A 23,312-nucleotide genomic window follows, 5' to 3' on the forward strand; every position below is an offset into this window, starting at 1 on the left:
TATCACTTCCAAGCTCCACTCAACAGATCAGACTCAATAGAAAAAGTCACAAGATTCAAGTGTACTTTATTTTTTTAAAGATTTTATTTATTTATTCATGAGAGACATGGAGAGAGAGGCAGAGACATAGGCCGAGAGAGGGAGAAGCACGTTCCCTGCGGGGAGCCCCATGTGCAACTCCATCCTGGAACTCCGGGATCATGCCCTGAGCTGAAGGCAGATGCTCAACCACTGAGCCACCCAGGCATCTCAGTTCAACTGTACTGTAAAGGAAAATTAGAAATGGTTATTGTAATACTCTTGATATAACAAATTACTACAAATTCAGTGGCTTAAAACAACAGTTATCTTAGATATTTGGAGGTCAGAAGTCTGAATGGGTCCTACTGGTCTAAAATCAAGGTATAAGCAAGATTGATTCTTTTCTAGAGGTTCTGGGGCACAAAGTATTTGTCTTAAAACTAATTGTTGAAGAGACTATCTATTCTTTCCCTATTGAAAAGTCTTAGCACCCTTGTTGAAAATAAATTGACTGCAGATGTGTATGGGTTAATTTTTGTATTCTCAGTTCTATTTCCTTGGTCTATATGTTTATCTGTGTGCTATTACCATATTCTTAATTACTGTAGCTTTGCAGTAAATTTTGAAACAGGAAGTATGAGTTCTGTCTCGTGATCCCCTTCCATCTTCTTTTTTTTCCCCCTTCCATCTTCTTTTTTTTCCCCCTTCCATCTTCAAAGCCAGAAATGGCCCGTTGAGTCTTTGTCACATCGCATCACTCAGATACACTTGCCTGCCTCCTTTCATTTATAAGAATATTTGTGATTATATTGGGCCTACATGGATAATCCAGGAAAATCTACCCATGTGAAGTCCAGGTGGTTAGCTACCTTAATTCCACCCACAGCCTTAATTCCCCCTTGCTTATAAACATAACATATTCACAGATCCCAGGGAGTGGGATTGTAGACATCTTCAGTGGGATGGAAGATCAGAGGAGAGACATTGTTCTGGCTACTACAGCTATTTATAATTCCTTGGGTATTCTTGAGTTTAAGAGCAACTTTTTTGCTTCCTTTCATAGGTTCTCATTTTATTCATTCAAAATATATTTGACTACTAAAATATCAAGTGTGAAACGGTATAGAAAGTTATGCTAAGGATTAGATACTTGTCAACTGGATCCCTGGGTGGCTCAGCGGTTTAGCGCCCGCCTTCGGTCCACAGTGTGATCCTGGAGTCCCGGGATCAAGTCCCATGTCAGGCTCCCTGCATGGAGCCTGCTTCTCCCTCTGACTGTGTCTCTGCCTCTTTCTCTCTCTCTATCTCTCATGAATAAATAAATAAAATTAAAAAAAATTTGTCAACTAACTTTGTCACTGGTGGCTCAATTTTGTTGAGGTACTGTTGACAAATTTAAGCATGTTGGGGAGTGAATGGAAAAATGCAGAGCTTGGTCGTGGTAGGAAGTTAGAAGATAGGAAATTAGCTTAGAGTAACTCAGGGTCAAAGGAGGGTGCTTTTTTAGAAAGAGAAATTTGAGTATATTTATATTCCAGAGGAAATCAGGAAAGATGAGATACAGAACAGAAAGATTCATATGGAGTCATTTTCTTCACAAGATGTGACAGTAGGTAAAAAATTGAGTATTTGACTTTGAACAATGGGGAAACATCAGACACTAGAGGAAATAAGATTAGAATGGGTAAAAATGAAAATAATTTTAAGTGGGAAGAGGCAGGAAGGGGTTGACCATTAATACTCCATTTTTTTCAACTTAAATCAATTGGAAGGAGTGCTTTATCCATTCTTCGGTTGATGAATACTCAGGTTGCTTCCATATCTTTGCTATTGTAAATAATGCTGCTATAAACATAGGGTTACATAATCTTTTCAAATTAGTGTTTTCATTTTCTTGGGGAAATACCCAGAAGTGGAATTACTGGATCATACGGTATTTCTATTTTTAATTTTTGGAGAAAATTTCCATAGTTGATACACTAGTTTACATTCCCATCAAGAAAGCATAGGAGTTACCTTTTTTCTACATCTTTGTCAACACTTACTATTTCTTGTCTTTTGATACTAGCCATTCAGACTGCTATGAAGTGATAGTTCGGTGTGGTTTTGATTTGCATTTCCCTGATTATTGATGCTGAGCACCTTTTCATGAGTCTCAGCCATCTGAATGTCTTCTTTGGAAAAATGTCTGTTCAGGTCCTCTATTTTTTAATTGTAGTGTTGTTGTTATTGTTATTATTCTGATAATGTATGACTTTTTAATATATTTTGGATATTAGCCCCTTAGCAGATATGTCATTTTTAAATATATATGTCTCCTCTCATTCTATAGGTTGCCTTTTTGTTGTGTTGGTTTCTTTTGCTGTACAAAAGCCTTTTAGTTTAATGTAGTGCAAATTGTTTATTTTTGCTTTTGTTTTCCTTGCCTGAGGAGACATATCCAGAAAAATATTAAGTCCAAGAGTTTACTGCCTATGGTCTCTTTTTTGGAGTTTTATTATTTCAGATCTTATATTAAGTCTTTAATCCACTTTGCACTTAATTTGTATAGTGTAAGAAAGTGGTCCAATTGCATTCTTTTACATTTAGCTGTCCAATTTTCCCAACACTTTATTTTTTTAAAAGATTTTATTTATTTATCCATGAAAGACACACAGAGAGAGAAAGGCAGAGATGTAAGCAGAGGGAGAAGCAGGCTCCAGGCAGGGAGCCTGATGTGGGACTGGATCCTGAGACCGTGGATCACGCCCTTAGCCAGGGGCAGGTGCTCAACTGCTGAGCCACCCAGGTGTCCCTGGCTTGCAAACTTTCTGCTGACAATTAGGTGATAGCCTTTTGGGGTTCCCCTTATATGTAACTGTTTGCTTTTCTCTTGCTGCTTCTAAGATTCTTTATTTAATTTCGGACATTTTAATTATTATATGTCTTGATGTGGACTTCCTTGGGCTCACCTATTTGGGCCTCTCTGTGTGGCCTAGACTGAGATGATTGTTTTCATCCTCTTAAACATAGGGAGGTTTTCAGCAATTTTCTCAAATAAGTTTTCTGCCCTTTTCTTTTCTCTTTCTGGGACCCCTGAATTATGAATGTTAGTTTGTTTGATGTTGTCCCAGAAGCCCCTTAACCTATCTTTTTTTTTTCTTTTGTTTTTACTGTTTGGCGTGGGTTCTCTCCATTACTCAGTCTTCCAGATCACTGTTCCATTCTTCTGTTGATTCTCTCTAGTTTTTTTTTCTTTCATTTCTATTATTCTTCAACTCTGATTCTTTTTTGTTTTTCTTTTTGTTGAAGTTCTCATTGAGTTCATATGCTTCTCTCAAACTGGTTAATAACATCTTTGTGACCGTTACCTTGAATTCTTTATTAGATAGATTGCTTATCTCTTTCATTTAGTTTTCTTTCTGAGGTTTTGTCTTGTTCTTTTGTTTAGGACATAATCTTCTGTCTCTTGATTTTGTCTGTGTTGTTTCTGTATATTAGATAGGTCAGCTATGTTTCCTGATGTTGAAAGTAATGGCCTTATGTAGGTATCCCATGGGGCCCAGTAGCACAATCCTCTATGGTTACCAGAACCAGGCACTCCCAACGATGTCCCCTGGGCTGCATGCACCCTCCTGTTGTGACTGGGCATGACTGCTGCAGGCACACTGGTGGGCAGGTCTGGCCTCCAACCTAGCTGGCTGTAATGATTCGCTTTGACTACTGTGGGCAAGGCTGGACCCTGGTGCGGCTAGTTGAGAAATCTGGCTATAGTGGGTCTGCTGGTGGATGGAGTTAGCTCCCAGTGCAGCTAAGAGTCTTAGCCACAATTGCTATGAGCATGCTGTTGGGTGGGGCCGGAACCCTTCCCTCTCTGGGGCAGGAGTTGCTCTGGAGGTGCACTGGCCTGCCCTGGGGCTGCCCGCCACATGTGGCGGGGTGGAAGTTGCTTTGAGGAAACACTGGTCAAAATTGAAGCAGCCAAGGCACCTGGCTGGCTCAGTCAGTGGAGCATGCAACTTGATCTTGGGGTTGTGAGTTCCAGTCCCATATTGGGTGTAGAGATTACCCCAATAAAATCTTTAAAAAAAAACCCAGGTGTTTGCCAGGTGTGGTGTCGATTGGGCTGGACAGGTCTGCAGGGGAATGCTGGGGTGGGGCAAGTGGTGTTATCAGGACAGATGGAGACTGTGTCAGAACTGGCTCCCACAAGCATCTGGCCAACTAAGCTGAAAGAAGGCAAGAAAAATGGTGCCCACCAACACTTCCTAGCCCCTTCAGCACACACCCTAAAATTAGTAAATTTCCTTCATGTATAACCCAAGTACTTTTCAAACTGCTGCTTCTATGTTGGATCTCAGATCAAATGATAAAGTGCTCTGACCCTTTGAGTGGAATCTTGGTTTCTCACAGCCTTCTGACTCTCTTGGAGTTAAGGTAAGTCCTGCTGATTTTCGGAGGTAGGTTTTATGGGCGTTTCTCTGTGCAGGTCCCCAGAGCCAGAGATGCCTGGTATGGGACTTGATTCGTCTCACTCCTTAGAGAGGACCTCAGCTCCTGTGTTATCCCTCCTGCTTGTGGGTTGCTGTGCCAAGGGTTTGGTCCCTGACTCTCTGCCCCTCCTATCCTTCTGAATGTGGCTTTTTCTTTATATCCCTAGCTGTGGAAAAGCTGTTCTGCTAGTCTTCAGGTTGTTTTCAAAGTGAGTTGCATTAAATGTAGTTGTAACCTTGGTGTGTCCCTTGGGGGAGGTGAGCTCAGGATCCTTCTACTCTTCCATCTTCCTTGCAATTGGTACTGTTCTTTTAGTGTAAAATCAACAGCTCTTCTCAAAAACTAATACTCCTATCTCAAGAAACTCAAAAGGCAGAATAAAAGTTTATATGCCACATGAGAGAGAAGAATACAGAAAGAAGTGAGAGTGGCATTTTCTATTTTAATCAAGATTCATTCAGCAGGTATTCATTGAGCAACTACTATGCATTAGCCTCTGAATGTGGCTTATGGAAAGCATAGATGATTTTTCATGCTTCCCCCTCCACCAAGAGTCCTTAAGTCTACAAAACAAAGAAGCTGCCTGAGTTGGAGGCTAAGGACTTGCCCACTCAGAATCTTTATCACTTTCCCTCTATCTCTGATCCCATACCCACTCAGGATACCTCATATGGTTCTGTATCCCTAGTGTTCACTAAACAGAGTGAAAAACCAATGATCTAATGAATATTAATACCAAAGCCTCATTACAATAGTCATGTGAGAAACAAATAGTATGAAATATATTAAAGTATAAAGATAGGCACTCAGATGAAGAGAATCTGGCCTAACAGCAGACATGTGATAAAGACATGAGAATTTCAGTTGTTTGACTTCTCAGTATAAGCTGGCAATATGCTTAGGGCTACCCAAAGAACCTACACAGTTTTACCCTAAAAGGTATGTGGTCTAGAACAAAACAGTTGCTTTTTCCTCATTTCCATTGGTCAGATCAGTTGTTTTTTTTTGTTGTTGTTGTTTTGTTTTTTAAGATTTTACTTATTTATTAGAGACACAGAGAGAGAGAGAGAGGCAGAGAAACAGGCAGAAGGAGAAGCAGGCTCCATGCAGGGAGCCTGACATGGGACTCGATCCCGGGACTCCAAGATCATGCCCTGGGCTGAAGGTGACGCTAAACCGCTAAGCCACTGGGGCTGCTCGGTCAGATCAGTTTTAAAAATTTTTTATAGCTTTACTGAAGTACAATTGATGTACAATACATTGCATATACTTAAAGTGTACAGTTTGGTAATTTGACATAATGTATATACCCATGAAACAATCACTAAAATCAAGATAATAAACATAGCATCACTACAAGTATCCGTGTACTCCTTTGTAAACCCTGTTGTTCCCCCAACCCTTTCTCCCCTGTATCCACAGGAAGCCACTGATCCATTTTCTGTCTTTTAGGATAGTTTGCATTTTGTACAATTTTAAATAGAATCAAACAATATGCCCTCTGTGACTTTTTTCATTCAGCGCATAATTATTTGGGAATTTACCTGTTGTGTCACTCAATAGTTTATTAATTTTATTGTTGAGTAGTATTCTATGTATGGGTATGCCACAATTCCCATATCCATTCACCCATCAGTGGACATTCTGGTTGCTTCCAGTTTTTGCCTGTAACAGATATTCTTGTATAAATGTTTGTATGAGCACGGGTTTTCACTTTTTTTAGGTAAATAGCTAGGAGTGGAATAGCTGAATCGTTTGATAGGTACATATTTAACCTTTTAAAAAACTGCCAAGCTGTTTTCCAAGTGCTTATACTGTTTTACATTCTTCCCAGCTGTGTATGAGAATTCCAGTTCCTCCTGACTTGTTATGACCAGTCTTTTCAATCAGCCATTCTAATAGGTATGTAGTGGTATATCTCATTGTCATTTTAATTTGCTTTTACCTAGTGACTAAAGATGTTCCGCATGTTTTCATGTGCTGCTTTGCCATCTGTATTTCTTCTTGAAGAAAAGTCTCTATATTTTTCCCATTGTTTTATTGAGTTCCTTTTGTTTGTATTTATTTATAGGTAACACAAATTAAACATTTATAGCAGCAGCCTTAGAATTTTCAGAAAGTAATAAAGTCATAACAAGGTAACATATACATGGAAGAATATGAAAAAGGCATGAAGAACTCAACTCATATTGGCTAGTGCCTAAGTCACTTCTAAAACTGTGTAGGCACTACTATCCTAGAGTTGGCTTATGCTGCCTTATGAGTGTGAATTTTAAAATTTTTAGAAAATTTACAGGCTGTTAAACACAGCCATTATTAAAAATTAATTATATAAGCTGACAATTATGTTAAAATCCAATATATAAAACTCAGTAATACTAAAAATTCACTTGATCATTTTACTATTATCCATGTTTTTGTGGTTATGTCTATCATATCCATATTGTAGACATACTATATTATAGTTTGATAATTATACATCTCCTTCCAATTCTGTGTTCTGTGATGTCCTGTGGTAGCTTGAAATGAGCCACAGTGGAGTATTTACCCCTCAAAATTTGTAAACACCACAATCAAAGCTTTTTTTCCCCCCTGGTGAGCTAGTTGTTAAATATTTACCAGCTCACCAGTAATGACAAGGACCTTCAAACTGCACTGACTTACTGTCCATGATGAATAATCGAAAAATAATTTAATCACGCAGAGACCTCACCTTTGGGAAACACTTAATTCCTCAAGAACAGATCAGTATTTTTGCTGCAGAATAAACCTTACATATTTTCCTTATTGCTCAGTTTTTTTTTTTCTCACTTTCAAGTACGCTGGGGTCGAGAATGCCAAAGTCTACTGGATAAGGGAGGATACCAATACATTATTTCTGTGGTCCCACGTAAAAAATAAAAAAAGTATTTTATTTGGAGTAGAACGAAAAGGTCTGTGAAATATAGAAAATAGTATTGGGCAAACAAAACAAAACAAAACCTCCAAAAAACGCAAACAACTCTGGACAACCAAATTTCTATTCATGTAAGAGTAGGGGAAACTAAACTAAAATGAGAGGGAGCAAATGATGATACAAGAGGAATGTTTGGTCTAAACCCCCAATCAGCTTTCTAAAGGAGAACAAAGCATTTTTTGAAGTCTAAACTTACTAAAGATGCTGGATGTTATTAGAAATGTAAAGTTACAGATTCAGTAACATACTAAGCAGTCCAGAGATAAACAAACTATGGGGGACAAATTCTTAGTGCAAAAGATAGAGCTATTGCTATGGTTGAGTGTCCATTACAATTTAATTTTAAACACAACTAGGAGAAACCAAGCATTTCAAAAGGAAAAGAAACCATCTTAAAGTTCACGGTCTGAATTAAAGACATATACATTTAAAATATAAAAGAAACAAACCATGCATATGACTTTTTTTCCCCAAGATTTCTACATTTATTTTAGAGAGCACATGTGTGTGTGAGTAGGGGGTTGGGGGTAATGGGAAAGAGAGAATCCCAAGCAGATTCCCCATCAAGCACAGAGACTTACTTGGGGCTTGATCTCACAGCATTGAGATCATGACCTGAGCTGAAACTAAGAGCTGAATGCTTAACTCACTGAGCCACCCAGATACCCTGATCAATAAGACTTTCAATAAGACACTTGTTATGTCTCACATGAAATTCAAATAGAAATTAAAGAAAATGTTTGCCTGATTTTTAGTAAGGTACTAGTACCCTAAAGTACTAGTAGTGATAACTGTTTAGAGTGATGCATGCTGAAGAATAGCAGTTTGGTATTTTTTTTTTAAGATTTTACTTTTTATTAGAGAGTGCACACAAGCAGGGGGGAGCTGCAGCCAGAGAGAAAAGCAGGCTGCCCACAGAGCAGGGAACCCAATATGGAGCTTGATCCTATGACCCCAGGATCATGGCCCGAGCCAAAGGCAAACACCTAATTGACTGAGCTACCCAGGCACCCCAGCAGTTTGGTATTAAATTGGAGGGAATAAATAATCCTTAAACCAGTCAATGCCCTGTGTAATCACACTAATAAACTGGACAAAATAGATGGAACTTTTATCAAATCAGCACGTACAGGCTTTATTTTTTTTAATTAAAAATGAGGAAGAAATACATATTCCCAAGGAGATAACTTCTTTCTCTCAACTTAAAATTTATTTATAAAGGAGATTGAATCATCTCAAATGAAAATATCTAAGAATATATGAAACTAACAGATGTAATAGAGAACTGCCCTGTTGAACATTTCCACAATTAAAATGAAGTAAATCACGGTATTCTCCTTAACCCTTGTCCTGATCTCCCAAATCAGTTCCTCTTCTGACTGATTTAAGTGACTATTTTTATGTCACCAGGATTCACCATATTTGAATCATCTTTTCTTTCACCATTCTCCTTCCCTACCTGTCTCCATTTTTAATTATTTGGATCTTCAAATGCACATTATACCTTAAGTTTATGATATACATTTTAAAAGATTTTTGTCATCATTTATTTGTATAGCCACTCTGTGAGTTAAGCAAAAGTTATTAGTATTTCATCATTCTATTAAAGGCCTCCAAGGTGATAGGCATGTAAATAAGCAGAATCAGACAGGTTAAATAACTGGCCCGAGCTGACAGGACCAGTAATTACAAGTCCTGTGATTCTAATGTCAACATTCTTTTCATTACACTATGATGCCTGTCATCAACAACTCATATTTGATCCATTACTATAAATTCCCAGCAGATTTCTCTACCTCTATCCCTACTTCTTCAGTCTATCATGCATATCACTATTAGATTAACACAGCTTTTATTAAAAAATACCAGAATGAAGAAATTTCCAATGGTTTCCTATTGTATAGAGAATACAAACCAGAACTTTACCTTTGCTTTTATACGTGAAATCTCAGCAAACTGGGCTCCTCATGTTCCTTCAAATATACTTGTGAGGCACCTGGCTCAGTTGGTTAAGCATCTGCCTTCGGCTCAGATATGATCTCTAGGTCCTGGGACTGAGACCCATGATGGGTTCCCCACTCAGCAGAGAGTCTGCTTCTACTTCTCTCTCTCCTCTGCTCCTTCCCCTAGCTTGTGTGTTCTCTCCCTTAAAAAAAAAAAAAAAATCTTTCAAATATACTTGTAACTTTCCTGAGACTATGTCTTTGCTTCTAGCAGTGTTTCCCTTCCTTGAGTTACAAATCCCAGAGTAACAGAATATCACAGGGGACCTGGGCCTAATCATGCATGTATGTGTGTGTAATATATATATATATACATATATATGCACACATATATATTATGTTTATTAGGTATTTACTTATTTAGTTTATATGTTAAACGTGTACTATTATGACCTTGTGTGTTTTGGTAAGAGAGAGGTCAGAGGCATCTAGTATAATTTTTGACATTAAAAATAAGTCCTGGGGATCCCACATTTCTAGTTGTTCTCATCAAAACTCACCTACTTCTTCATTACCAGAAGTGGAACTGCAAAGGACTCATTTTTATTTATTTATTTATTTTTAAGTAATCTCTATACTCAACATGGGCCTTGAACTCAACTCTGAGATCAAGAGTTGTATGCTCCACCATCTGAGCCAGCCAGGTGCCTCAAGGACTTTTTTTTTTTTTTAATTTTATTTATTTATGATAGTCACACAGAGAGAGAGAGAGAGGCAGAGACACAGGCAGAGGGAGAAGCAGGCTCCATGCACCGGGAGCCCGACGTGGGATTCGATCCCGGGTCTCCAGGATCGCGCCCTGGGCCAAAGGCAGGCGCCAAACCACTGCGCCACCCAGGGATCCCTGATCACTTGTTTTAAAAAGGGGAGAATATAGATTTGTTTTTATATAAGAAAGCTCTGGGAATTACATTAAACCTATTAGAATGGCTGTTACCAAAAACTCAAGAAATAATAAATGCTGGTGTGGATGTGGAGAAAAGGTAACTCTAGTGCATTGTTGGTGGGAATAGAACTTGGTACAGCCACTTTGGCAAACAGTAGGGAGGTTCCTAAAAAACTTAAAAGACCTTGGGTGGCTCAGCGGTTGAGCGTCTGCCTTTGGCTCAGGGTGTGATCCTGGTCCCAGGATCGAGTCCCTCATCAAGCTCCTCTCAGGGAGCCTGCTTCTCCCTCTGCCTATGTCTCTGCTTTTCTCTGTCTCTCATGAATAAATAAAATCTTTAAAAAAAACCTGAAAAGATAGAACCATGTGACCTAGAAAGTATACTTCTGGGTATTTATTCAAAGAAAATGAAAGTGCTCCAAAAAATATATACACCCCATATTCACTGCATTATTTACATTATTTACAGTAGCCAAGATATGGAAACAACCGAAGTGCATGTGGAAAGGTAAATGGGTGGTAAAGAAAATGTAGTATATATGGACGAATAAGTCATGGAAATAAAAGCCACAGCATAAGGAATATAATGATACTGTAATTGCATTGTATGGTAACAGATGGTAGCTACACTTGTGGTTAATATAGCATAATGTGCAAACTTGTTGAATTATTGTGTTGTACACCTGAAATTAACACTGTCAACTATACTCAAAAATAGTAAAAAGAAAGATAAATGATCAAAGTTTAGAGGGAAAAAAAGAAAATATATAAATATGTATACACACACACTCTAGAATATGGGTCAGCCATAAAAAAAAGTATGAAATCTTGCCATCTGCAACAATATGAATGGACCTCAAGGGTATTATGTTACATAAAAGAAGATTGATAAAGACAAATACCACATGACCTCACTTATATGTGGAATGTAAAAACAACCAACCAACCAACCAGCCAAGATACAGAAAACAGACTGGTGATTTTAAGAGGTAGGGTGGGCAAAATGGGTGAAGGGGGTCAAAAGGCACAAACTTTCAGTATAAAACAAGTCATGAGAATGGGATGTACAACATGGTAGCTAGAATTAATATTGTATTGCGTATCTGAAAGTTACCAAGGAGGTAAATCTTAAAAAACTTAAAAGTTCTCATCACAAGAAAAAATATTCTGTAACTATGTATGGTAACTAGATTTACTGTGATCATTTTGCAATATATACAAATATCAAATCATCATGCTTTACACCTGAAACTAATAAGGTTTTGTGAATTATAACTCAAAAAAAAAAAGAAAGAAAGAAAAAGAAAGAACACCATAACAAGTTCAGAGAGACTGCAGAAGGGGGAAAAAAGAAAAAAAGCTCTAGGAAGATACACAAGAAAATTGTAACAGTAGTTGTGAGATAGATGGCATTGGCATGGGAAATAGTGGATGGAGTATACATGTGGGAAACTCCAACTCAAAACATAAATCTATATCTATCTAGACACACACACACACACACATCATTGGAATGAATTCCCTACTCAGAAAAGTATTTCCCATAGAGTGAATTCCCATGTTTCCTTTATGTCATTTTTGCCATGTCAATTTACCTGTCTGATCCTTTCTTCAACTGTAAAACCAGGGATTTGATACACTTTATAGTACTTTGTAAGCACGTATATTAGATGTATGTGTTGTTCAGTGCTGTCCACATAATCATAATTTAATAAATGTTAGCTGAATTAAGAAAATGGTTTTGCCATTCTCTTAGGCCAAATCTGGCATCTAATATCTTAATTTTCATGTCCTTGGTTTTTCCTGATTCTGAGCTTCTTTTCACATTTGGGTTTACTCTTTGCTGAGTTCATATTCTTTGCCCATTTTTCTGTTGAATTGCAAGTTCCCTTAATATGAATTTCTATGAGGACTTTGTATAGTATAGATGTTAAACTTCCTTATGAATATTTCTTCTAAATTTACTGCATATCTATTAACCTTAATTATAACTTTTGTATGCAGGCTATTTTTTTTATATTGACAAATGTCTTTTTTGAGAAGAATGTATATTCTTCGTTTTGGCGTGAAGTATTCTATAAATGTCAGTTAGATCCAGTTGACTGATGGTAATACAAAGTTCAACTGTATCCTGATTTTCTCTGCCTGCTAGGTCTATCAGTTACTGAAAGAGGGTTGTTGAATTCTCCAACCATAATAGTGGAGTTGTGTATTTCTCTGTAGTTCTATCCATTTTTACCCTAGCTATTTTAATGCTCTGTTGTTAGATGTACACATTAAAGGTTGTATCTTTTTGGAGAACTGACACCTTTATTGTTATGTAATGTTCCTCTCTATCCCTGGTAATTTTCCTTGTTCTGAAGTCTGTTTTCCCTGAATATAGCAACTATACTTTCTTTTGATTAGTATTAGCTGGGTGGGTCTTTCTCCATTCCTTTACTGTTAACCAGTGTCCTTATATTTAAAGCAGGTTTCTTATATATGATTTCTGAGAAAATGGAGTACTAGTAAGGGTTGTGGGCTTTCTCACTCCAAATCAGCCCTGTGTTAACTACAGAAATAGGGAAGCAAGGGGTTGAGGAATAAGATAAAAAACTGAGAAAACCCTAGTAAGGGTTAGGAGTAAGTTTTTACGTTTTGTTCCCTGGCACTTCCCTCCACTGCCTTGGTACAGTCAGTGCCAGACAAGATTGCTACAGATATCATTAGCAACAGCTTCCCAGTATAGAATAAAACAAAGGGTCTGTGGGAGTTGCTGATGAAATAAAGTGTGACCAGATACCCTATAGAGAATTGAAACATTCACTCCCCTACTCCTTCCCCAAACTTCTAGGGTTTTGGTGGATTACAACGGCTAGATTATGAGTTTTGAAGTAAATCCTCACCCAGAGGAGCTGTCAACATAGCAACAGAGATAGAGCACTATAGCTCATCTGTGGTACCTGGAGCTCTCTGGTCTCTAATCCCTAAACTTGTGAGAAGGGATAAAAAACTAGAGTCTGCCCTTTTTCTCTTCCTCCATATCCATCATCAGAAAGGGTCATAGAGGGGTAACCTGGGTGGCTCAGTCAGTTACATCTGTCTTCCGCTCAGGTCATGATCTCAGGGTCCTGGAAGGGAGCGTCACATCAGGCTTCCTGCTTCTCCCTCTGCCCTTCCTCCCACCCTTACCTCTGCTCTTGCTCTCCCATGAGCTGTCTCCCTCTCAAATAAATTTAAAAAAAATATTTTTTAGAAAGGGCAGTAGAGAATAAGCTTGTGAACCAATTATCTAGACACCTGAGGAGCGTGATCACTATGTAACATAACCAATTACTTAACATATACCAACTGAAGCCGAATTATAGGAATATAGATATTTAATTCTCCCTCTGCCTGTGTCTCTGCCTCTCTCTCTCTCTCTGTGTGACTATTATGAATAAAAATTAAAAAAAAATTTAAAAAAAATTTTTTTAAGAATTTAAAAATGATTCAATTAATCATTCAACAAAATTTTACTGAACACTGACTAGTGTCAGGCACTGATGATTCATAAGTGAACAAGATAGACAAAAATTTGTATTGTGTATTTTGTGCATGGGGAACATAGACAAAAACATCAAACAACTCATTATTTAAGGAATAAGACATTTTAGAAGGTAATATTTGCTATAAAAATGAAGTAGGATAAAGCTGTTTGGGATAGCTGTAAAGGGTCACAGTTTTATTTTATTTTTTATTTTTAAAAATATTTTATTTATTTATTCATGAGAGACAGAGAGGGAGAGACACAGGCAGAGGGAGAAGCAGGCTCCATGCAGGGAGCCTGACGTGGGAATTGATCCTGGGTCTCCAGGATCAGGCCCTCGCTGAAGGTGGCGCTAAACTGCTGAGCCACCTGGGCTGTCCAAGGTTCATAATTTTAAAATGAAACCAAGGGATCCCTGGGTGGCGCAGCGGTTTGGCGCCTGCCTTTGGCCCAGGGCACGATCCTGGAGACCCGGGATCGAATCCCACGTCGGGCTCCCGGTGCATGGAGCCTGCTTCTCCCTCTGCCTGTGTCTCTGCCTCTCTCTCTCTCTGTGACTATCATGAATAAATAAATAAAATCTTTAAAAAAAAAATAAAATAAAAAATAAAATGAAACCAAGCCTAAAATAGGAACCAAGAGGATGCTGACTGGGAGGTTAGTAATATATAAAGAAGGGACAAGAAATCACTAAAAAGCCATGTTGAGAATATTAGGTATGGAATATGAGTTTAAAGAACATCATAGATAAAATAAAATTTAAAATAAGAACATCATAGATGGATAAATAGGGTTGATCAGATTTTATGATGCTTTTGAGGTGCAGAATTTTAGTATTTTTATGTAGTTAAGATCTTTAGATTTTTCCCCTTGCAGTTTCTAGTGCTTTCATTTTTGAAAAACATGACATTTAAAATATCTTAAGTTATAAACTAATATTTGTACATGGCAAGAAATTCAAACAAAATACAAGGAAAGTAGAAAGTAAAGGCTTCATCACCTCTCCCCCATCATCCTGTCCGTAGAGGTAGTTATTTTTCTAAGTATCCTTCCAGAAATTTTCTATGTATAATCAAATATGCATATATACATGGTTTAACAAATTTATAAATAGGATACATGTTTCTTGCAGCCTGCTTTTTCTTTTCCCAGATTTGGATCTACTCCAGATATTGAGGTTTGAAATGATAGTGAGAATTTTTGGGCAAAAAAGGTGGCTTTCAAAAAATAAAAAGAAACTTTAAAGGTCTATGATAAAAATCAAGCTTTTTATTATGTATGTATGCCTATATCTGTGTATTTACTTTATTAATTTTATTTGAGAGTGTGCGTGTGCACACAGGGGTGGGGGAGAGGGAGAAGCAGGCAGTGAGAATTTCTTTTAGGAAGCAGGCTCCCCACTAAGCAGGGAGCCTGATGTGGGGCTTGGTCCCAAGACCCTGACATCATGACCTGAGCTGAAGGTAGATGCTTAACTTACTGAGCCACCCAGGCACCCCTGTATTTACTTAACTGTAATCTTTTTCTAGTTAATGACTGCAAATGTGGCATCTCAATACAGACCAGACAGTCCTTTACGATGGTTTGACTCACAATTTTTCAACTTTATGATGATGAAAAACCAGTGTGCATTCAGCAGAAACTGTACTTCAAATTTTGAATTAGGATTTTCTTCTGGGCTAATGATATGTGATATGATACTCTCTAGTGATGCTGGGCAGTGGCAGCAGCCACAGCTCCCAGCTAGCCACAAAATCACTAGCATAAACAATACATGAACAACACTCTGCACCAATACAACTCTTGTTTTTCACCTTCAATACAGTATTCAATAAATTACATGAGATATTATCAACTATGCTTTGTGTTAGATGATCTTGCCCAGATATAGGCTAATGTAAGTGTTTTAAGCACATTTAAGGTAGGCTAAACTAAGCTATGATGTTCATTAGGTTAGGTGTATTAAATGCATTTGCGACTTAAAATAATTTCAACTTATGATGGGTTTGTTGGGGCATAATCCCATCATAAATCGAGGAAAAACTGTATATACTCATTGAATAGGTAGAAAGACTTTTTCAAAGCTCACTCTATTCTACTACATACCTCTAGGAATTTCCTATTCAGCAATTCTATAAATTTGTTTTTAGTACCAGGAAGTATTATGGAAGATGATTTTAAAAGTTTTACCGTATGATATTAATTTACCAATAACAGTTTTGTTTATCTAATTTTGTTTTCACTTCCAGTTTGCTGTATTTCCTCTTAGAACTGTGGGTATGGTGAGGGAGTTAAAATAGAGTTCCTCATGAGGAAACAGGAAGTATATGAGAACACTAAAATCAAAACAGTCTTTTTAACAGGTTTTGTTTATCCCTTTAAAAATGTTTGAATAAATAAATTGTAAGTTTAATAAAAATTCTTTTTAAAAATTTAGTTTCTGGGCAGCCCCTGTGGCTCAGTGGTTTAGCGCCGCCTTCAGCCCAGGGCATGATCCTGGAGACCCAGGATCTAGTCTAGTCTCATGTCGAGCTCCCTGCATGGAGCCTGCTTCTCCCTCTGCCTGTGTCTCTGCCCCTCTCTCTCTCTCTGTCTCTCATGAATAAATAAATAAATCTTAAAAAAAAATTAGTTTCTGATGTAATAATCATTCATTTAACCCCAAACTACAGCCCAGGAGAGTAAGCCTGCAAGTAATTTGTTCAGACAACAGGCATATCTAAGACATATTGTGAGTTCAGGTCCAAACCATCGTAATAAAGCAAGTATCTCAATAAAGCGAGTCAAATAAATTTTTAGTTTCCCAGTGCATATAAAAATTATGTTTATACTGTAGTCTACTAAATGTACAATAGCATTACGTCTAAAATAACAATGTACAAACCTTAATTAAAAATCCTTTATTACGAAAAATGCTAACTCATCTGAGCTTTCAGTAAGTCATAATCATGGATCACAGATGAATGAAGTTTGATTTGTGAGAATTACCAAAATGTGACACAGAGACACAAAGTGAGCAAATGCTGTTGGAAATTTGTGCCAATACACCTGCTCAATGCAGGACTGCCATAAACCTTCAGTTTGGGGAAAAAAACTACAAAACATTATCTGTGAAGCACAATAAAGGACAATAAAACAAGCTATGCTTGTGTTAGGTGTTCCATTAATTTCATCTTAGTGTTCCAATCCATCAATCTGCAATTCCTTTACTCCTCTCTTATTTGGGGTTTCATATTTCCTTAACTACATGCCCTACTTTTCTTGACTTAAACCTCATTTAGCTTGAGAAAGGCTGTATGGAATATGTATTTTCTGAGACCTTTTAGGTTTGAAAATAACTTTATTCTAGCCTCGTAACTGATTAATAGGTCAGCTTATAAAGAATTCTAAATTAGAATTAATTTTCCCTCAGAATTTTGAACACTGCTCTATTTATTATCCTTTTGTTTCCAGAGTTGCTACTGGGAAGTCCAACACATTTACCTTTGTGCACATTAAATGAAGCCTGTTTTTTTCTCTCTATAAACTTGTACAATCTTCTCTACCTGCTATCTTTGTAGAGTGGAATAAAGGAAGAAGGGAGATACACAGAAGTAGTCCAGAAATCTTCATGGGGTCCCTTTAAGCATTTTTTATTTATAGCAATCTTAATAAGATCCCCAAGAGCTACATGTGATTAGCACTGACACACCACACTAACACACTGACCATGCAGCCCTACGGCAACCACTGTAAAAAACAAAGTGCAGCTATAATAATAAAAGATGTGCTAATAGTTACATAAAAAAATAATTATGACAACAATAGAAGATAAATGACAACAACATAAGATAACACAGCTGTGCATGTATATGCACCATGTGGGTTTAGTTGCTTTGTGTATATTAATCACTGAATTAGTATATACATACCACCTTAACGGGTAGGTATTATCTAGATTTTATAGGTTACATTATTTTGGCAGACCCAGAATTGTAGTCTAAAGAGTCTAGCTCCATAGTCTAGTCTATGTCTTAACTGTTATGTTATACCTTCTAGTAGTAGGTGGTAGTAGTTTTTTGTTGTTATACTGCTTTTAAATATCTTTTCTTGACAAAATAAAAAGTTGGCAAACCTATGCTGATTTTCTCAATTTAAAAAAACTATTGGTGAAATCTAAAAGCCACTAGATCACTAGCTTGTGGGGTCAAGAGACAGCAAGAAAAATGAAAATTTAAGAAGATAACTGATGAAGCAAGGTCTTGGATGACGAGCTTCAGAACACAGAGTGCAGAAGACTTGGAGGGGAGGGCAGGGCAGATGCTAATTATAGGAGGAATTACAGCCACATTTAGAGATGCTGGTGAGGAGAACTTATCTCTTAACTAAAATTCAGGGTCCCTGAAGCTCAAAATAAGCCTAGTAGTAACAATCAGAATGCTTAATAAATAAGTAATGTAAAATAGTGACAATTTGGAGGAATGGAAAAAATAAATAAATCCAGGAATGGCCAGACTAGAAAAACAGAGATGGTTTCAACACTAAATATCTTGATAAAGTCAAAGAATAAGTTTAGTAGGAATAAGGGAGTAGAAGATAAACAGATAAACAAGGTTGTAGTCACAAGGTAGTATTTCTAAATTTAAGATCTCAAGATGACGATACTGTTGATAATAACCATTCATTACGCACACGAAAACAATTATATCTAGTCATAACAACCATTAATACCAGCATATTACAGAGGAGAAACTGAGGCTCTAACAAACTCTTTTCAATAGTTCTTAACAAGATAATTCTAAAATTCATATAGTTACCTATAACTGGCATTCCCAAGATAATTTTGAATATGTGCATATTAACTGTTGTTAATATCCTCCTGGGTATTAACACTACTATAATGCTGTAGCAATTATGATAGTGTCACAGATGTCATACAGATTGACCAATGGAAAAGAAAAACTACCCACTGATGTGTGGAAACCTGATTTGATATCAGTGACATAAAACAAAAGTTAAACTATTCAATAAATGCTTTTAGAACAATTAGTTATACATACATAAATAATATAAATTTAGATCTCTATCTCTTGCACAAAAGTAGGTTGATTAAAAACATAAATATGAAGAATAAAAGTTTTAAACTTTTAATAAAATGATAGTTAAAAATGTTATTTGGGGTAGGAAAGGATTTCTTAAACAAGATCTCCAGGGTACAAAATATAATGGAAAAGATAAATCTGATTCCATTAAGACTAAATTTCAGTGTAAGAAAAGATACCATAAACAAAGGTCAAAGAAAAGTCTTAGACTGGAAGAAGACAGGCAACCAATATAGCCAATAAGGTGTTATTTTCCAGAAAACATAAATCAATGAGAAGGGTGAATGAAGCATTAGCAAAATGGGCACAGATGCAGAGATGTCCGGAAGGCATTTGGGATTTGCTGTACAAGAGAAGTCTGGGCTGGAAATAGAGATCTGGGCTACATCAATTTATTGATCACATCTGAATTTATGGGATTAGATAAGTTTATAGAAGGAAATTTGTAAAGAAATTAGAGAGTTGGGGGCCATCTGGGTGGCCCAGTGGGTTAAGAGTCTGCCTTTGGCTCAGGTCATGACCTCAGGGTCCTGGGATGGAGCCCCCCATATTAGGCTCCTTGCTCCACCAAGAGCCTGCCTCTCCCTCTCCCCTCTGCCTGCCGCTCCTCCTATGTGTGTTCTCTGATACATACATACATACATACATAAAGTAATTAGAGACATGGACCTAGGTAGGACACAAAGGAGGCAGAGGATTTACTGATTCTCTTTCAAATTCTTAACACTAAATAACTCCTTTAACTTTATTCACATATTATTTTGTCTGGCCTTTTCTGACCATAAAGGACATTTATGTCTTTTAAAGACTGCATCTAGGGCAGCCCAGGTGGCTCAGCAGTTTAGCGCCGCCTTCAGCCCAGGGTCCCACATCCGGCTCCCTGCATGGAGCCTGCTTCTCCCTCTGCCTGTGTCTCTGCCTCTCTTTCTCTGTGTCACTCATGAATAAATAAAATCTTAAAAAAAAAAAAAAGATGGCATCTAAATATAAGAAATAAACACTAATAAAACCAGATGTTGTCGGACACAATGTCAGAAAATGGTTAGATAAGCCTGTCACTACTGTGTAGGATATTATGTTCAGCCCCTCTATTTCACGTACTGCCAAGAATGTGGGAATGTGGGAATGAAATGCATATTAAAAAATATGACTGAAATAAGATTTAAATTTTAAAGTAAAAGGAATCTAAAAATATATTCCCTATAACATAGTAAGAATTTTATTGGTGGGGTTATGAACTATCTCCTTGTATACATTTATGTAGTTCATGCAATGCATCTTCTCTGAATTTTAAGATGAGAGGAAGAAAGGAAAAGAAAGATCTGTAGATCACAGACTTCCACTCACTACATTTCTTCTACTTGGAAAGAGCAAACCTGCTATGCACATAAACTGCTCAGGGAAGATAGTCACAAAAGAACTGCATACTGTGGGACGCCTAGGTAGCTCAGCGGTTGAGTGTCTGCCTTTGGTCCAGGGCGTGATCCTGCGGTCTCGGGATCGAGTACCGCATCGGGCTTCCTGCAGGGAGCCTGCTTCTCCCTCTGCCGATGTCTCTGTCTCTTTCGCTGTGTCTTTCATGGATAAATAAATAAAATCTTAAAAAAAAAAAAAAGAACTGTGTACTGTATGTAAGTCCTTTTATATGAGTTCAAGAACATGCAAAGCAAGACACAATAGTAGTGGTAGTGGTGGTGGTGGTAGGGGTACATGGTTGGAAGGAGCACAAAGCTCTCTTGAGTGTTGGATAGATTCTGAATACACTGATCTGTGGTCACATCAAATTGTACCTTTGGCACCTGAACATTTTACTATACTGAATATCTTAACTGAAGTATTTACTTTTTAATTCCTTTAAAGAAAAACATTTTACTATACTGAATATCTTAACTGAAGTATTTACTTTTAATTCCTTTAAAGAAAAACCTTCGAAGTCTAAAGAATCTCACTCAACACACTTTGTTTTGCCCTTGTCAAGAAAACGCGGCCTGTAATTAAGAAACAAATATTTAAGGGCTGTAATTTGCCTCTCAAGGCACCTCTATTTCTTTTTTTTGTATATTTTTTATTGGAGTTTGATTTGCCAACATACAGTATAACACCCAGTGCTCATCCTGTCAAGTGCCCCCTTCAGTGCCTGTCACCCAGTCACCCCAACCCCCTGCCCACATCCCCTTCCACCACTCCTTGTTGTTCATTTCCCAGAGTTAGGAGTCTCTCATATTCTGTCACCCTCTCTGATTTTTCCCACTCATTTTTTTCTCCTTTCCCCTTTATTCCCTTTCACTACTTTTTATATTCCCCAAATGAATGAGACCATATAATGTTCTTCTCCGATTGACTTATTTCACTCAGCATAATACCCTCCAGTTCCATCCACGTCGAAGCAAATGGTATTGGTATTTGTGGTATTTGTCATTTCTAATGGCTGAGTAATATTCCATTGTATACATAGACCACATCTTCTTTATCCATTCATCTTTCGATGGACACTGAGGCTCCTTCCACAGATTGGTTATTGTGGACATTGGTGCTATAAACATTGGGGTGCAGGTGTCCTGCTGTTTCACCGCATCTGTATCTTTGGGGTAAATCCCCAGCAGTGCAATTGCTGAGTCGTAGGGCAGTTCTGTTTTTAACTCTTTGAGGAACCTCCACAGTTTTCCAGAGTGGCTGTACCAGTTCACATTCCCACCAACAGTGTAGGAGGGTTCCCCTTTCTCCACATCCTCTCCAATATTTGTTTCCTGTCTTGTTAATTTTCCCCTTTCTCACTGGTGTGAGATGGTATCTCATTGAGGTTTTGATGTGTATTTCCCTGATGGCAAGTGATGCGGAGCATTTTCTCATGTGCTTGTTGGCCATGTGTGTGTCTTCTTTGTCACCCCTATTTCAATTATTCCCCAAGGGTACTTCTACATCTTGATCAAAAGAGATTAAAGATAACCCCTAAAAAGAACAATTTGGAGGACAAATATGTCTGAGAATATAAATATTCATAATAAACAAGCTTCAAGGTCCTTCTTTCACCAAACCAAAAGTAAGCTCCCAAAAGGAAACTGAAAGGAAATCCTAAGGTAAACCTTTTGATCATCACTTTGTATATACCCTTCTATGTTGTTCTAGTTCATGAGCCTGTATCTAAACATCCTCACTGAATTTCCATTGTAACTGTTTTTTGAACAGGGTAAAGTGATTGAAAATTAGTATATCTAGATTTCAGCTAACTCTCATACTGATGGTTATCTTTTTTAAGTGAAAAGCCATCACATACTCAAGAGTCCAGAGAACAAGTTTTGAAAAATGTCTTCCTTTTCTCACTTTAAAATGAAAAAATACCAAGGGAAAGTTAAAGAAGAAAACGTACTTAGTACAATCGTCTGTTCTACTAAGTCACACAAAATGAAATCCTGCACCAGGAGCAGTTCGTTGGAATTACAGGTTATTGGTCAGGTGGAGCTCAGAACCGTAAGGAGGCACCGAACGAAGTTAGCAAACCACACACACAACATGCAGTCAGCAAATGCATTACTTCGGATATTTCACTTCAGTAAAAATAGGAAAGTCACGTCAAGAAAGACGCTGCAAGGAAGTGAAGCTGTCTCCTTTTTTCAATTTTTAAAAAAGATCTTTATAAACATAATTAAATGTAATGATCTTCACGGATACTTGAGCTTGTAGCAGAAATCCTGCAACATAAAAGTCACCTGAAGCTTTTATATTGTTTTACCACCTTCCTAGTTTTAGTTAACCGAAAAAAGAAGAAAGATCTGCAGAAGGAACTGAAAGTATCTGAAGAAGGAAGGACTATCACGGGTCACATCTAAGAGGCAAAAACAAACAAAACCCTCAGGGTTGTAGAAAACTGCCGAGCGGCCAGCTTTAAGCAGTTCGTCGCTTAGGTATTTTTTCTTTTTTTAAAAAAAAAAACCTGGCCTGTGGGGGTGAGGGGACGGAGACAGGCACCGCGGGGAAGAAGGGGAGGGTGCTCTCAGAAGTGTGCCATCCTGGGGCCAAGGCACCCAAGCCGGTTCCGGGAAGAAGGGGCCGAGACCAGACGAGGCCCAAGGGAAAAGCGACTCCGGGAGAAACTCACTTTTGAAAGGCACTTTCCGGTTACAAAGCACTGTCACATGCTTTATCTCATCGGACACAGTATCCTTTCTGCCGGCCTCCGGGGTCTACAGCTGTAAAAGGCCCAACGTGCAAGCAGAACCCCTTCCACATCCACAGTCCACGGAGGGCCTCGCTCCTCAGCCCTGCCCGTCGCGCCGCGCCTCGCGGCCGCGCGCTCCCCCTCGGCGGCGGCGGCGACGGCGCACGCACGTCACTCGCCCGCCGCCAATCGGCGCCCAGCAGGTCAACCACTCCTCCGGGGGCCCCC

At 38.0% G+C, this 23,312-nt stretch overlaps 1 long non-coding RNA gene across 1 annotated transcript; it reads right to left on the bottom strand.

The window, feature by feature from the left end:
- Nucleotides 1–65: 65 nt before the first annotated feature.
- LOC125754190 (uncharacterized) lies at nucleotides 66–23,296 on the bottom strand. The gene is made up of 2 exons (XR_007407761.1): nucleotides 23,025–23,296; nucleotides 66–263 (listed from the first exon to the last, which is right to left on the bottom strand). It is a non-coding gene; the product is annotated as an uncharacterized LOC125754190 (long non-coding RNA).
- Between the last annotated feature and the right edge of the window lie 16 nt (nucleotides 23,297–23,312).

The sequence above is a fragment of the Canis lupus genome, chromosome 32 (assembly GCF_003254725.2).
Source record: "Canis lupus dingo isolate Sandy chromosome 32, ASM325472v2, whole genome shotgun sequence".
Lineage (NCBI taxonomy): Eukaryota > Metazoa > Chordata > Mammalia > Carnivora > Canidae > Canis > Canis lupus.